Here is a 16,755-nt window from a genome sequence, read left to right as displayed (position 1 = left end):
TTAGAGCTATCATTTAATTTAGGTGTATATTACATTGAGGGTTGAATTTATAAAATCGCCTATAGTCTCTAAACTCTTGACATTAAAATAGACTGTAATACTTTTACATTTGTTGTGTCTGTTCTGACTTGTGTCTCTGGTTTAAAATATACTTTTTATTTCTATACTTTTATTGCAATTTGAAGCATAATAGAAAGCATTACAATCATGTTTCACATTACTGTATTATTTCCAAAATTGAGTCTGATGATAACAATACCATTCAAGATAGTTATTAAAAATTTTCAAACTGGAAGAAAGGATATGATCTCCTGGCCATCTGTCTGAGACAAAATTCCATTATTGTATAAAATCATTCAAATTTTGTGAAATGTAGCATAAAAGGTCCAATAGGAAAATATACTGTGTTGGCTAAAACAGTAAATATGTTCACTTTCATAAATCAGTTTTTCAAAAACAATAAACCCCTATTAAATAATTTTCAAAATGCCATAGAAACATTGACTTGGAAAAGGTAAACATGGATATGCTAAATATAATATTTAGAGGAAGAGATTGATTTACTGTGAAAAGGTGATTTTTTGTGCATGTGGAAAAAGTTCTCTTTTGTTATTTCATGTACCTATGTATTTATAATATTTTCTGGAATATTACTGGTTAACACATTTTATATAAGTTTACAATCCTGAACACTAATTTCTCTTTTTTAAAATAGGTAAAAAGTACCACATTTACCCAGTGAATCATGCTTATAATCTATTTTCTTGAAGTATTTTCTTTTATATGAAAAATAATATTTTAGATATTGGCTTTACTAAAATAAGATAATAAAAAGGTAAAGTCCTTAATTCATTGTTCTGAGAAGTATGCCTATAAACTACTTGACATCTATCCAATTAAGAAATATTTCTTGGCCACCTCTGTGTGAACAGTTTTGTGCTTAGAATGAAATTTTGACAGAGTCAAATATATAACTGAAAATATCTGAGTTAATCATTATCTGTTTCTTGGATTAAATATTTATGATTAATTTGCCTAACATTTTTACTATACTTTATAATTAATAAAGGAATGAGGCAAAACATTGCAAAAGAGCATTAAATAAGCCAATTGCTGAATAAATGGAACCAAAGTAGAAATAGGTATGGTAGAATGAAGAACCTGAAAAAGACGATAAAAGTTACATAGTAAAGTGGGAAGTTTTATTGACTAGATTTCCAAGTCAGACATGAAATTTATGAATTATGGAAGAAAAAAATCTATTTATATGTATTAGGTAGAAGTGAAGTGTTGAAAACGACCCTTCAATAGTGTAGTCTCTTAGTCCTTCGGGAATTGAGAGTGAAGCTAGGAAAATCAACAAGGAAGCTAGAATAGCAATTGCAAAATGAGGGAATGATAGCTTTATTTACTATAAACATGATTTTGATATAATGTGTTTATACAACTTTTTCTGCTTCAAGAAAACTTAAACTAAGCTGCAGATAGTTTGATATTTTTCAAAACACATCCATATGGATGACAGATTGCCTATTTCTAGCATGAAATTAATTTCAGATTGGATCAGGTAACCAGAGCTCAAAAAGAGTACTTGTGTAATTCTTATAAAATTAAGTAATAAAATAATTTGAAATAACTCATATTTATAATTGAAGGGTGATTCATTATTTGATACTCATATTTCTCATTTTGCAAACAATATTATTTTCTATTTACTCTTTACCCATATATAAAAAAAACACATCAGTCATTTTCTACCTAAATTTGTAAAGCATCCTCCAGCTTTTTATATGTTGTCACCTATAATTTCCCCAGGATTATATTGAAATAGTAACTATAACAGACCATTGCTATAAATGTGTATAATTGCTTCCAAAATTTTCTTCCAAAATATTTCCTCCTTGAGCTCCTATATTCAACTTAGAACATAAAGAAACATGGAGCATGATCAAAAGGTCTAACATTCCAAAAAGGAATGTAAAATATTGAGAAAGAAATATTTCGAGAAATGATGAATGAGAATCATCCAAATATCATATTAAAAAATCCAGGTATTCAAGAATCTCAACAAACACTAAGCAGAAAAATTCAAAGAGAAATACATCTAGGGTTATTACAAGAAAAGAAATTCACATGCTAATAATTTCAATAAACATAGACACAAAATACAAAGCAATATATTAGCAAAATGCATCCAACATATATTAAAAGATAATAAACACAACATACCTATGAAGACTTGTCCCAGAGATGTAGTTTGGTTTAACATTTAAAAATTAATTGATTTTGTTGATGGCATTAACAGAACACAGTAGGAAAAACATGATTATTCCAATAGATGGAGAAAAAGCCTTTGATAAAATTTAACACTTTTATAATATAAGCTTTCAGCAAATTAGGAATAGACCTTCCTGAGTCTGATAATGAGCAGTTGCAAAAAGCCTACAACTAGCTTCATGCTAAATGGTGAATCTTGAACAACATCCCTACAAAAAGAAGTATAAGGCAATGCAAAAGACAAGGAAGTCCATGATCTGCTACTGAATGGAAGACCATGTGTTGTATTGGCAGTGCTAGCTAGTGGAGTAGGTAGATAAAATAAAAGGCATAAAAATGTATCAGAAGTGTAAATTGTCTTCATTCACAGATAATTTAACAAGTACTACAATATACAAAGGAATATACAAAACAGAAGAAAGCCAGTGTGAAGGGATACAGGTAGAAGACACCATCTGCAAGCCAAGGAGAGAGACCTGGAACATATCCTTCTCTCACAGACTCCAGAAGGAACCAACCCTACTGACACCTTGATGTCTGACTTCAGCCTCCAGAACTGATATTTGTCTCCTTCATTTCTGACTGAGAGAAGTGACAACATGGCTGACCGGAAACACAGCTGCCAGAACATCTCAGTAACAAGAAATTTTAGATGCAAGAGAAAAAACAAAGACACAGACAGACATAGATCAGATGTGGGTCTGAAGGAAGGGTGCCAGAGACTTACAGGAGACTCCATGAGAAGAAGTCATAGAACAGAACAGGAAGGAGCATGGTATCAGCAAAGATCAACCCCTGAGAGCTTTGGAGTCCACTGAGAAGGGTAGGTGGAATGTGTTGTTTCTCCCTCTCTCATATTTCTGATAGTTGGTTGTTTCCTGATCTGCTAGAGAGACTTTCTGCCCACATAAGCCCAGAGGCTGTGACCTCTGATGAACTGGGAAATTTCTGTGGACAGGGCACCATGCTCCTAGGCCCACTGGGGCACTCCCCATCCCCACAGACCCAAGTTGGATGGCAGATGTCATATTGCTTCTCGATCCACTGTGTACCTTTGTCCTCCCCCATGGGCTTCAACTCCTCAGATTTCATGTTGCTTGTTCCCACACAGATATTTCCCAACTCTGGCCCAGACTGCAGAAGCCACAGGGGTCGAGTGGGTCCCAGGTGATCTGTGTGACTCAAGAGCTTGGACATTCTAGGCAGGCTGCCTCCAGAGAGAGGGTCAGAGACAACCAGAGTGTTAGCATTCCTCCATACAGACTCTTCTCCTCCCTTCCCCCTCCCCCATCCCTGGCTGCCAAGAGAGAGGATTGAGCCACCACACAGAGGCTTCCACAGAGAGTGAGACTCAAGCTTTTCCTCTTGGGGTCTTGCAGCAGACTGAGGGGTGCTCAGACTGTGAGCTCCCTGCTTGTTAGCCATCCCTGGTGCTGTCTGCCCAGGTACTCCATCAGAGCAAGGCACACCCTTTGGTGGAGGGCCATGAAACCTGCTCAGGCACCCTGTGGGCAACTCAGAACCAGTGTGCTTCTCCCTAGCATGATCAGGGGTTGATCTTCTTGATCTTGAGTGGCAAAGGAGCCTGTGTGCGGAGATCTGGGGGGAGAATGCAGTGTGCATTCTAGGTGTAGCATGCTCACAGAACCCATTCCCCCATGGGAGGGCTACACTCCCAGCTTAGGCCAGGATCCTGGGCAGGGAACTGCCTGGCCCACATCACAGTAGTGGGGCAGCTCAGCTGGCTTGGGCTCCTGCCTGCCAGCAGCCAGTAGGGGGAAACTGTGGAGCAGAGGAAGTGGGGAGAGGAGCAAGGCCCATTGCAAACTGCCAGTTTCTGAATCTCAGATGGATCTGCCTCCATAAGCAGACTTGCTGGTTAGCTGGGGTCACTTCAGCCCCTCCCTGGCAGCTCTGCCCAGAAGTTTGGAGCAGACATTTGAACTTGCCAAAACAGCTACCTTGCCAGGTTTTGTGAAGTCTGAGGGCAAGTGCACCCACCCCAGCCCCACCCAGCCACTCTCCCATCCTCCTCTGATGTGACAGAGAATAAAGACTCTCCTGGAAGTTCCAGGACCCCACCCACCATTACCTATGGCATTCGAGTGCTTCTTCTGAGGGACTAGAGCCAGTCACAGAACCCAAAAACAACATGGTAGCTTATTCCTTCTGGCAAGTGCCACCTACTGACAGGGAGGTCAATTGGCTCATACTTTACAGCACATACTGACTCAATTTTACTGAGTGTGTGGGGGTCCAAGGACTGGCAATTTGGGAGAGCCCCTTGCCCTCCCCACAGAAAAATTATGCTGCTAAATAAGGACACAAATAACCCAGCCCAGAGCCTTAGGGTACAAGCATTTAGCTCCCTTCCCCATTAATAGCTCTCCAAGTTTGGAGAGCTTGTCCTGACCTTCCTACAAGTAACTCCCCCTAGTTGCTGGAAAAGTAACTTCTGAGCCCTGCCAAGGGGTTGCAAAGCCTTTTGGGCTCCCACAATCTATCCATGAACTGCCTTGCTCCTCCCCCTACCTCAGTGGTGGTGGAGATCAAGAAACACCCTGGGAGCTACAGGGTCTCCCCTAAAGCTTGGGGCACTCAAATATTCTACCTGGGGGACCAGAGTCTACCAGAGACACAAAAGAACATCTTGGAAGCTCGCTCTATCAGAAAACATCAACGAATGGCAAGTAGAAAAGTAATACAGCTCATCATAGCATCTTTCAACTGAAACAAACAGGGTGTGGCTCATTCACACTCACAAGTACTACCCACCATCACCAAGAATAAGCTGGGAGACTTAACTCACTACACACTGCTGAGAAAAGGTGAATACAACAGGTCAGAAGTAACCTGAGAGGTACACCAAACCTGCTAGAACACCCCATAAGCAACTCAGGCCCAGCACTCCTCTCCCTATCATGCTCAAGGATTGATCTTCAGGGACCAGGAGACAAGCCTATAAGCCAGGCCTGTCACCCCCAGGTCTTGGCTGAGTGGCCAGATGGGAAGGACTCAGTGGAAGAACTCTGGAAACATGAAAAATCAGAGAGAAAGGACATCCCCTGAAAGAAAACAATAACTCCTTACCAATAGATACAAACTAAAATGAAAAAATTGAATTGAAAGATGAAGAATTTTGAATAATGGCCAACAAACAGATGAAAAAATTCTCAATGTCTCTAATCATCAGGGAAGTGCAAATTGAAACCACAATGAGATACCACTTAACTCCAGTGAGAATGGCTTTTTACCGAAAAGTCCCAAAACAATAGATGCCAAAGTGGATGTGGAGAGAAAGGAACACTTATACACTGCTGCTGGGACTGCAAACTAGGTCAACCTCTATGGAAAGTAATATGGAGATACTTCAAAGAACTAAAAGTAGACCTAGCATTTTATCCAGCAATGCCACTACTGGGTATTTACCCAAAGGAAAAAAAGATATTTTATAAAAAAGACATTTGTACTCAAATGTTTATAGCAGCACAATTCACAATTGCAAAGATGTGGAAACAACCTCAGTGCTCATCAATACATGAGTGGATTAATAAAATGTGGTGAATGTATGCAATTGGAGTACTACTAAGCCATGGAAACTATGGTGAACTACTACCTCTTGTAACAACTTGGATAGAATTTGAGACCATTTTCCTAAGTGAAGTATCACAGCAATGGAAAAACAAACACCACATGTACTCACTATTAAACTGGAACTAAATGATCAACACTGATGTGTACATATGGTAGTAAAATTTAATGGAAATCAAGTAGGTGGGAGGTGGGAGTCAAATATGGATAAATTCTTACCTAATAGGTACAATGCATACTATCTGGGTGGTGGACAGATTTGTACCTTTGACTCAACCTGTACAAAAGTACTTCATGTAGCCAAATGTTTGTTCCCCTGTGATATTCTGAAATAAAAAAACAAAGGAATATAAAAGAAACTGTTAAAACTAATATTTGAATTTGTCAAAATTAATATACAAGGTAAATACACAAAAATTTATTATATTTCTGTATCTAGCAAGATGGTGTGCAAAAGGCCAAGAGTAAGCACATTAAAAGCTGCTCAAAATCCTTATTAATCAAGGAAATATTAGTATGAATCAACGGTAGAATGAAATATTCCTACATCCCCACCAAAGAGCTAAAATTAAAACAAAACAAAAACTGACTAGTGTTAGAATATGAATAGAGAGATCTATCACACATTGTGGTAGCAATGAGAATGGAACAATCACTTTGGAAAAAAAAATCATTTGGAAGTTACCAATAAAAGACAAAAACAGGCACATAGTCATTAATATCAGGGAAGTTTAACAGCAATGTAAGATTATTTCATAATCTTTGACAAAAAATAATCTGATCATTTGGAACCATTTTAATGATATGCTAAAAGTAAGAAAATACAGATAGGTACAGTAACTATGGGAAAAAAGTAGTCAGTATGCAAGAAATTTGAAGGTATTTTCAACCTACAAAAATATAATTCCACTTTGAAGTGTAACCCATAGAAAAGATCTCACATGTATATAGTTTTATCATAAGTAGATGTGGTCTAAGGAAACATGTACTAAAAACTTTTGCTAATGATTTTGACCGTTTGTGTTTCCCTATTATGTAATCGTCGGTTTTTTAATTGAAATGTTTACCTTGTCTCAATATCTTACAGGAGTTCTTTATTAATGTTGTTTGACATATGCTTTGCAAATATCACTTTCTAGGCTGGAACTTAATTTTCTTTGTAATGTCTTTAGGCTTATATGTATAAATATACATATTTATATATACATATAATAAGCACACACATATATAGAGAGTCAAATTTATCTTTTTTATGCTATTCGCAATTTTTAAATCTGGTTTGCAATGAAATTATTTATATTTATATATTTTAGTATGGTATAAACTAGTGATTTAATTTTGTTTGTTTCTTTTCCCAATGTTGAGAACAAATTGCTCCAAAATCATTGGTTAAAAGGTCCATTAGTTCCCAATGGGTTTTTTGAACCATTTCTGGTACATTCAAGGTCTTCACATAGACAATGTAGGACTTCCTTCCAAACATATTTCCATAAATTATTAAACCAGTTACCACTCTGGCGAGCATTTTTTATTAGCAGTCCTGAAAAATCTCAGTAGCATTTTTCTACAATCAAGCCTATCATAAATGTATTAATAAAAAACAATCGAACATGCATTAAATCTTCAGTCATCTTGGGTATTTTCCTTTATGCAAGATAATATTTATTACTAATTTGCATTTCTTTTGTTAAACTTTGAAACCATCCATCATAAAGCTTAAATGCTAAATTTTTCAGGTTTCATCATTAAATTTTAATAAATTTGATATCTGAATGTGTCAAGATCAGGATATAGCTTTGTAAGTGTATTCCTAAGCTTTTTATTTTGCAATTCTCAAGAAAAGTACCAATTGTAATTTTTTTAACAAGTGCTACTCTTCATTAGGAATTAATAAGGTTTATTTAAAAACCTTAAATATCTTAACTTTGACTTTAGAATAATGTTGAAAAATAAAATATTTAAAACATGATAGATATAGTTACAGTATGCACATGAGCACTCATTTAACTGTTATACTATAGAATATATTAATAAGCTTTGAATATTATTTCTCTTTTGACAATGATATGCTTATCTAATATCATATTATTTCCTTATATTTTCTATCATATATATGTTTATATCTGTATTTTACAATATAATTACTTACTTGCTAATAATCCCTGATCTATTGGATTGATGAGATTGTTTGGTTTTGGTAGACATTATAAGATGATGAATTAAATTATCAAATTCTAATGTTAAATAATGATTTTTTTCCCTGTGATAAGCTGTGTCTACCCATCTCTAATCTTTCACACATTATTGGATTTGGCTTATAGTGTTTTAATTGTTTTTTGCATTTGTATACAAAAGTAAGTCTGCCTTATGATTTAATTTTCCAAAACTATTCATATAATATATATATCAAAATATATATACACATGCAGATGTTCACATATATAAATTATATATATGGATATATATAAAAACTACAAATTTTACTAGTTTTAAACAAAAGGTTGAGGAACTTCTCTCTTTTCTAATTATCTCAAATATTTTGCAGAGCGTTAGAGGTTATATTTTTCTTGACATTTTGTCAAATTCAGTGTTAAAACTGTCTGAAATTCTGTTTATTTGTAATTATTTTCTCTTACTGCTCCAATTTTTTCAATATCAGTTAGTATATTCCTGAGTAAATTTTCTGCTATTCCTTTTTTGTTTCCTCCCAAAAGTTGTAAGTTTATTTTAGGGAAGAGATTAGCAAATTTTTCTGTAAGGGCTCAGATAGAAGTATTTTTGGCCTTGCATTCTCTGTCTCTGTCACTACTAATCAATTCTGCCCTTGTAGCTCAAAGTAGCCATCGACAATATGTAAACAAGGTCTGTGTTCTAACAAAACTGTATTAAAAAACAACAAACAGATTGAAGGGTCAGTTTGGTACATGGGCCTTATTTTGCCAATCCTTTTTCTAGACTTTTCAAACTATTGTTACTTCTCTGACATCTTTGTATCTTTTGCTTTGTCATATCTAATCTTGTTTGTGCATGTGTCTTCTCTACTTTTTTTTTTATCAAGTTTGAAAGAGGTTTACATAGTTTATTTATCTTTTAACACATTAGCATTTGGTTTGATACTATCACTAATTATTCAATGTTTTCAATTTTATGATTTTTTATTTTTAAAATTATTTTGTAGGTTATTTTTATAGTCCTTTAGATTTTAATATTCTAATATACACACTTAAGATTAGACATTTCTTTTTAATACTTCCTTAGTTGCATTGCTCAAATTTTGGTTGTTTAGGGGTTTTTCATTATTCAACTCTAATTATAACAGAAAAACTAAACTCTCTATTTCCGTAAGGACAAAAAAGGGAGATTAGTTTCTGTATTTATGGTAGTTGTTTTTTTTCCCCTTTGACCTTTAGATAGTTTTGACATTTTACTGAGCCTTCCTTAATCCTGGGAATGTCACTGTGGGCTGTTTTAAAGCTCTGTATGGTAGAGTTATGCTTATTTAAAAAAGTGATTGAAATATACTGTCATCCAGGGTCAGGTCTTCTCTAATTAGGCAAGAACATCTGGGCTCCCTCAAGTGTCTATGTTAAATGGTTTATTATTAATTTTGTATGTTAATGACTTGGAACCCTTTAATTTTGTGATGACAGCAGGGTTATTATTTTTGCCAATGACCCACATTACATGAAAAAGTAAATTAAATGCTTTTTGTAATAGAAAATTGATGTGGCAGAAATCTAGCTTAAAGTTGGCCATCAAAGTTTTAAAAAATAATTTAATAATTATTGTTTAAATAAATAAAGAATATTCATGATAAGAAATCAAATCAGGGAATCACATAATTTGAATAACCAATACCAGGATAGTTATTTTATCAAAATAAGTAGGAAATTCTATTTAAGTAGAAATTAAATATATATAAATAAGTGTGTGTGTGTGTGTGTGTGTAAGCAATAGACCAGTATATTTGGATTTTTTCCAAAATATTGAATAATGGTTATATAGCTACATTGATAAGATTTAATAATGATTTAGAAATGACTATCAATGGTAAATTGCAGTTTGGAGTATTTATTTTTAGATAAACATTGCTTTAAGATTATTTTATATCTGCAAACAAAATTTGCTTAAAAATTTCAAGATCACCTTGAGAGTATGCCCTAGAAGGCTATCATTTATATAAATGTATGGATATAAAGCTAACTTATATTTTTGGAACCAAGATCAGTTTAGTATAATAATCTCTCTAACACAACCTCCTATGAATCATTCACATGTTCAAAATGTTAATTTGCTTGAATCCATTTCTCTGCATTTTCTTACAAATTGTTCCTATTAGGGATAATTTATTACTTGCCAAATTTCCAAGTCCCCTCAAGATCAAGACCACAGATATTTCACATCCTCTGTGCTGCAACTGGCACGGTTTTACATCTTCAGGTCATCCTTACCATTTGTCCTTTGACTCTTCTCTAATTTGTATACAGCCAATATGTTTCCATGATTCAATGTAATTCAGTGACTGCTAAGGAGAAGTTAAATATCTTTTATACGAAACTCGATGTATGGTTGGTTTTTGTTATTGTAATTTTTCTTAATATAATTTTTCACATTATCTAGCAACTCTTATGATAGATGCAGTTAAGGTAGGGTATAGAAATTAATAAAAAAAAATACTGTGTATTCTTCTCATGTACACATATTATTTATTAGAGAGGCTGCCAACTCCTACTCATTTTCAACCTTAAATTAAACTCAGACCCTTGCTGCCATGTTATGACTTAAATACCTTCCTCTCAAAATCCCAGTAATTATTCTAGCCCATTATATATATACAGGTATCCATCTGGAATATGGTATTTTTTAATTCTAACCTCATTATTCTGAGCATATTACTTCTACTTCAAAATAACTATGACAAAATTCATATTATCCTTATACCAGCAGTGCCACAAAACTCTAAATTTTCAGAATTATGTTTCCAAATATTGGGAAAAAAATCTGAGTTGTCACATTCCTTATAGCTCTCTTGTGGGTAAAATAAGTTAAATATATTATATATAAGTTAAGTATAATTTATAGCAAGTCTAAAGATAATTAAAACTAGATTTTGGTGGATTTCCACGTGAACTTGTACTTTCAGGAGCCTAATTAAGTAATGTATTAAATATTTGCTTCAGAGAAGTTGCCTAAAAAAGAATTGTTGAGGCAAAATCTGGGTTATAGCTTACTGGGGAGTGTAATGCCAGTGAAGCTGGAGGAAAGAAAGAGGAAAGAGGCAGCCAAGGAATTAGTAAATACCAGAAAGTATATTACCAAGCTGGCCACAGTTCTCAAAAACACAGCTGACAGCTCTATCTTGGAGACTTCTGGAGACAGTCCAAATGAAACTATCACATTTTAGGATTTTTCTTTTGAGGATGGAAGGGGGATTTCAACAAACTGTGAGATTTGCTAATTGAGCCCCCTGTTCTCCTCCCTCACACTGGTCAAAGTTGGCTGCATAATCGTTATCATTCCTGCAATTCTGACTGTGGTAGCTGGACCTCGCCAGGCCACTTCAGGAAGAAGAAGCCAGAGTTTTAACCAATTCATTTGGCAAGTCTGTAGATATGGCGGCTTCTCATTGTCAGTCAACAGTACACAGGTTTATCAGTTATCTGCTTTTGAGTAATAAATTATCCCAAACACAGTGGCTTAAAGCAACAAATATTTATTATCTCAGGGTCTAGAGTTAGGATAGTCCAGTTGTTGGCTGGGGCCATTCTTAAAGAAATTCTAAATTCATTCATTTATTTTTACTAAATGCATGTCTTGTGCCTTTATACTTTCTTCCTCACTCAAGTGGTAATCCAGTTGGGAAATCAATGGAAGTAGGGGGAGATAAACACCAAACTACCATCTTTGTTACCAGAAATATTGTTATGATGGAATATAGCTTTAATATGGTCTTGTTTGTTTCCTAATTTCTCTTGATGATCTAGTCATCAACAGTGCTGAAAGACCATAGACTTATATAGCCAAGGTTACTCACAGCTGAAAGACATTTAGTAAATAGATTCTCTGCAGCTAGGATAGACCTCAATCATAAGAATAAGAAACAGAAATATGAAAGCCAAGTTCTTTTTTTCATTCCAAAGCTATGAGCTGGGTCCCTCTTTCAGTGAGTGTAGTGGAGAGGTTGTAGCAGCACAGGGATGAAAATGTAAAAAGAAAACAATACTTGCATTTAATAAAAGAAAATGAGTAAATTTAAATGCTGCAATGAATATGGCTCATAAACAACTATTAGTATTGATAAAAATATGATCAAGTAGCTATTGATTTTGATGAAACCAGAGTACCATCTAAATTGAAAGATCATGAGTATTTATTAAGGTACACTTTTGGAAAAATTTCAGTGAGGAAGATAAATTTATATTACGTTATTACTGACACATTCTATGCATTTATCATTGTATTATTTTCAATTGTTGTCATCTACGTATTATTTAAACTGTGAGAATTGAAAAAATAAGATTTGTACTTACTAATAAAGAAGGGATTACATGCAACAAATAAAATTTATACGGTTTATCAAGTTTTTGTGAAACTGAATAATTAAAAGTAACTCACTATAAAGAAATAGAAGTTAGCTAAAGGAACTTTTATATTGCTTTCCATTAAATATAAGTACTCAATATAGACATTTATGTTACTTTCTTGTGAAATATAAGCCCAAACAATATTTTTAAAAAATTAAATCATTTTAATAACAATGTTCTTTTCTTGTATTAATGTAACCACCTGGTGGCACTATTGATTAAACTTGGAAAAAATTTAAATTTTTGATGTCTTTTTAAGAGCATTTTCTATATTAAAATTGCAAATTAGATATGATTCCTGCTGCTCCTGCTTTATTTGAATATATCGAGGCTGGAGGGCTGTTGTTAAAGAAACAAATTGAAAATTATTTGAAAAATTTAAAATAAGATAAAAATTGTGTACTTATGATTTCTATACTTATTGGTAGAAATCATTCTAAATGAGATTTATTCATTAAAAAATTAAGACAAAAAGTATATCTTATTTTCTTTGATGGTGATCTTCATGATTCTATTTTAGATAACATGACAAGAATGTTACTACTCTCTGAGGTAGATATCTGCTTCTCAAACATAATCTTATATATAATTCATATATCTATAAGATTACCTTACAAATTTATTCACAACGTGTTGGTATGCCTGCTTAGAATTTAAAGAATTGTGATGAACTACAATATTAATTAATCTTTTTAATTCATAAAGTATGGAAACTTTGAAAAATAAGAAATTATGTTCAGGATGCACTTATAAACATTACAAAAGTTTTAATTAAACTAATTTCTTGTGAAAGAAGAAAGGCACAAGGTATCAGTTTACTGAGACAGCTTGGAATTCATTTGGGAGTTGAAGAGGAAAATTATCTTAAAACTTGAAGGGAAAAACATTATAAACATGGTTTGAAAGTAACCAACTTCTTAGAGGGAAGATAATTGTTTCACATTAATAAAAACTAAAATGTATTGGTCATTTTGAGATGTCAAATATCAATAATTTTCTAATTTTAGAACTAAAATTCTAAATTTTAAAAATTGTACACAATAGATTTCATTTAGATATTCCATTATATTTATGCTAACAGAATTGATATGAACTATTCAAATGAATATCATTCAGATATAAACTTACATAATCAATGATTTATTTTTTAAAAAGTTCAGTTTTTTTATATGTTGATGTATATGAATATAGTTTTATAAATAGCAAGCCTTTCAAGTTATATATTTTTAATAATGGTAAAGAAAAAAATCTTTGCTAGGATAGTGTGTGATTGAAAATGATATCAAATGTTCTGAGAAGAATTACAGCATGTGAAAGTAACTGACTTTACCTAGTAAAAACCATGGAACATTTTACTATGTGCTCATGAAGTTCTACCAGAGATAGCTAAAGTTAGAATAATGTATTTAGGTTATATTTGCCTGGGCTTTGGGTTCTGCAGAAAAGGAAGAGAAGCTTATCTTATGAAAATGTATTCTGTATGAATTCATATAATTATGGGTTAAGGTAGTCTGAATAAATCTAAGGAAAATTGAAATCATAGTTAAATTTCTAAACTTCCCTGCATACACCCACATACACACACACCATGAAAGTCAAAACTAGAAACACATCTGATGGTTCTGAACACAATTCTATTCTTTCTTATAGTTCATAAAGATACATAGTTTTTTAGACTTTAACATAATTTTACTATTGTAGGTTTATTTTACACTTTGGTCTGTAAATTTATTCCTTGAGCCACAGAATTTTAGATATTTGCTCTACTGTGACAATCACTGTACAGTTAGGCCTGTCTTTATTTGTAGGAGAAGATAACTGAACCGTAGCTTATAGAGAAAAACAGACATTATCAAAACAAAAACTAGAACTCAGGAGTAGAATGATGCATATTTTTGGTTTTGGTTAAGTCCTCTGCAACCCCTATTTTCAGACATGAGTTGATCTAAATATTTGCTAATATATACAAATTACTACTAATTATAATTCATTGGTTAGATCAAATGAATTTCTACACACAATGCAAAAATAGTGCAGAAATTTAAAAATGAAAAATTATTCCATTATTAATAGAATTTTAGAAAGTTCCGATCATGTTAAATTCAGAATTATACTTTGATATTTTTTTAGTCAGGATTCCTAAGAGAAACAGAACCAACAGGTGTGTGTGTACATGTTTGTATGTATTTATATCCATGTGTTTATTTGTTTATTTATAAAGAGAGAGACAGAATGAATGAGAAATTGATTTGTATGATTATGGAAGCTAAGAAGTTCCATGACTTGCCATCTGTAAGTTGTAGTCCCAGAAAAGTTGGCAGTGTAGTTCAGAGCCCTCAGAGCCAGAGAGCCAATGGTGCATATTCTAGTCCAAGTCTAAAGGCATGAGAACCAGGATTGCCAAGGACAGGAGAAGATTGGTATCTAGCTCCATCAGTCCAACTGAAAAACAATTAACTTTCCCCCCACCTTGTTGTTCTATTCAGGCCCTCAATGGGTTGGGTGTTGCCTTCTGCTTCACTCAGTTCACCAATTCAAATACTAACCTCTTCGGAAAACACCGTCACAGACACACCTAGAAATAATCTTTAACCAGGATACCTTGACATCCTGTGGCTCAGGACAACTAACGTTAACCATCACAACTACTCTTCTCTGTGAAAGACAGGGCTATATTCTCAAGTTGAAACCAAAAAGCAGATAGTATATACATTTGTTCTCAAATAACATCCCCTTAAGTGTTATGCCCATGTATTAGCTACGCTATGAATAATATATAACAGTGCACAAGCTGTGCAAAATCCAGTTGATAACAAATTGGGGGTATATCATATTTAACTGGAATTCTTTTTTCACCAGTGATTTTGTTAGCAATGAGATTGATATTTTATAAAAATTTAAAAGTGGCAAGTGCTTGCCCCCCAAATTTATAATCTATAGATTATAATTTATTGGATATAATTTATAATATGTAATGTATAGGCTCATTTGCATGGCAAAACAGACCCCTGTAATTGTTCCTGCTTCTCGTTTCTCCATATTCCAGATTAATGGGAAAGAAGCACAGAGTCAGCTATGAGTGTCTCCTGCTCCCTAAATTCAATAGACTATTGAATTAACCATAATCGTCTCTACCTACTACCTTAGTATTTATTCTACCTGACTCAAATATAATTCTTCCTGCAGTTACCCTTCACATAACTGCAGACAATTTTAACTAGCACTTTTTCTGTGCACTTAACTATATTTTTCTACCTTCAAGTTATTCTCTTTCAATTGGTCCATGCTGAAATGCTCTATTTTTCTTTTCTGTCTATTGAAATCAATGATTGTAGAAGAAAATAGCTAGTTTTGAATCTTATGCAATTTTGGAAAAAAAATGCTTTTGACTAGATCCGATGATAATATGATGCCTGTAATAGATAAAATACCCCGGACAACTTTCTTTTTTACAAAAGAAAAGTCTAAGTTTTCTACTATTCAAATTTTCTTGACAAATTTTATAAAAGTAAGTAGCAAATGAATTTCTTACCAAGGAAAAAATCCTGATCACATAAGCAGGATACATTGTTGAGCTTTCCACTCATATTTCACACTTTGTTCCCTATGCAGCAAACTTTCTCAATATATTTTTATCATATTGTGATTTTTCAAAATTTATTTTTTTACTTCATCTAAGTATGCATTAGTTTTTATCCCTTTAAGTAGCATTATTTCTCAGTGATCTAATAAGAAACTACCAGTAAAAATGTCCTGAATAAGCATGCATGAATGCAAAATTTTTATATGTATTTAGTTGTATCTCTTCATAGTTCTTGTACTTTTTTGTTTAATTAACAAATATTATTTCATACATGCTATGTTTTTATCAGAGTTTTAGGTACTAGGGAAATGGCATTGGTGCTTACATTTATAGGAGAGAGACGTATATGCATTTTAGATCATTTATCCCAGTAGATATATTTGGAAAACTATAAACATTATCATGCTCTATAATGTTATTATTTTATTCTTTTCAAAATTTAAAATGTTTACCCTGATCCAAGGAAATAGCATAACTCAAACAGCTATTCAATGTTAATCTTAAATCAAACTCACTGCATTCTGTACCTAAATTCATGAAAACTTTTATCTTTCTAGATGCTTTATCTTTAAGTTAATGTTCAGGCAGGAAAATGCTGTGGTTTTGTGGATATCAACCCCTTCAAGCAATACAGACTCAGGAGATTTCCCTGTTAGAGAGCACTGCAGCTGTGATTTATTAAATTAAGCATAGTTCATGGCAATTAGCCATGGAAGTTTC

This window comes from Eulemur rufifrons, chromosome 7 (genome assembly GCF_041146395.1).
Source record: "Eulemur rufifrons isolate Redbay chromosome 7, OSU_ERuf_1, whole genome shotgun sequence".
NCBI classification, from domain to species: domain Eukaryota; kingdom Metazoa; phylum Chordata; class Mammalia; order Primates; family Lemuridae; genus Eulemur; species Eulemur rufifrons.
This window is presented reverse-complemented; position numbering follows the sequence as displayed.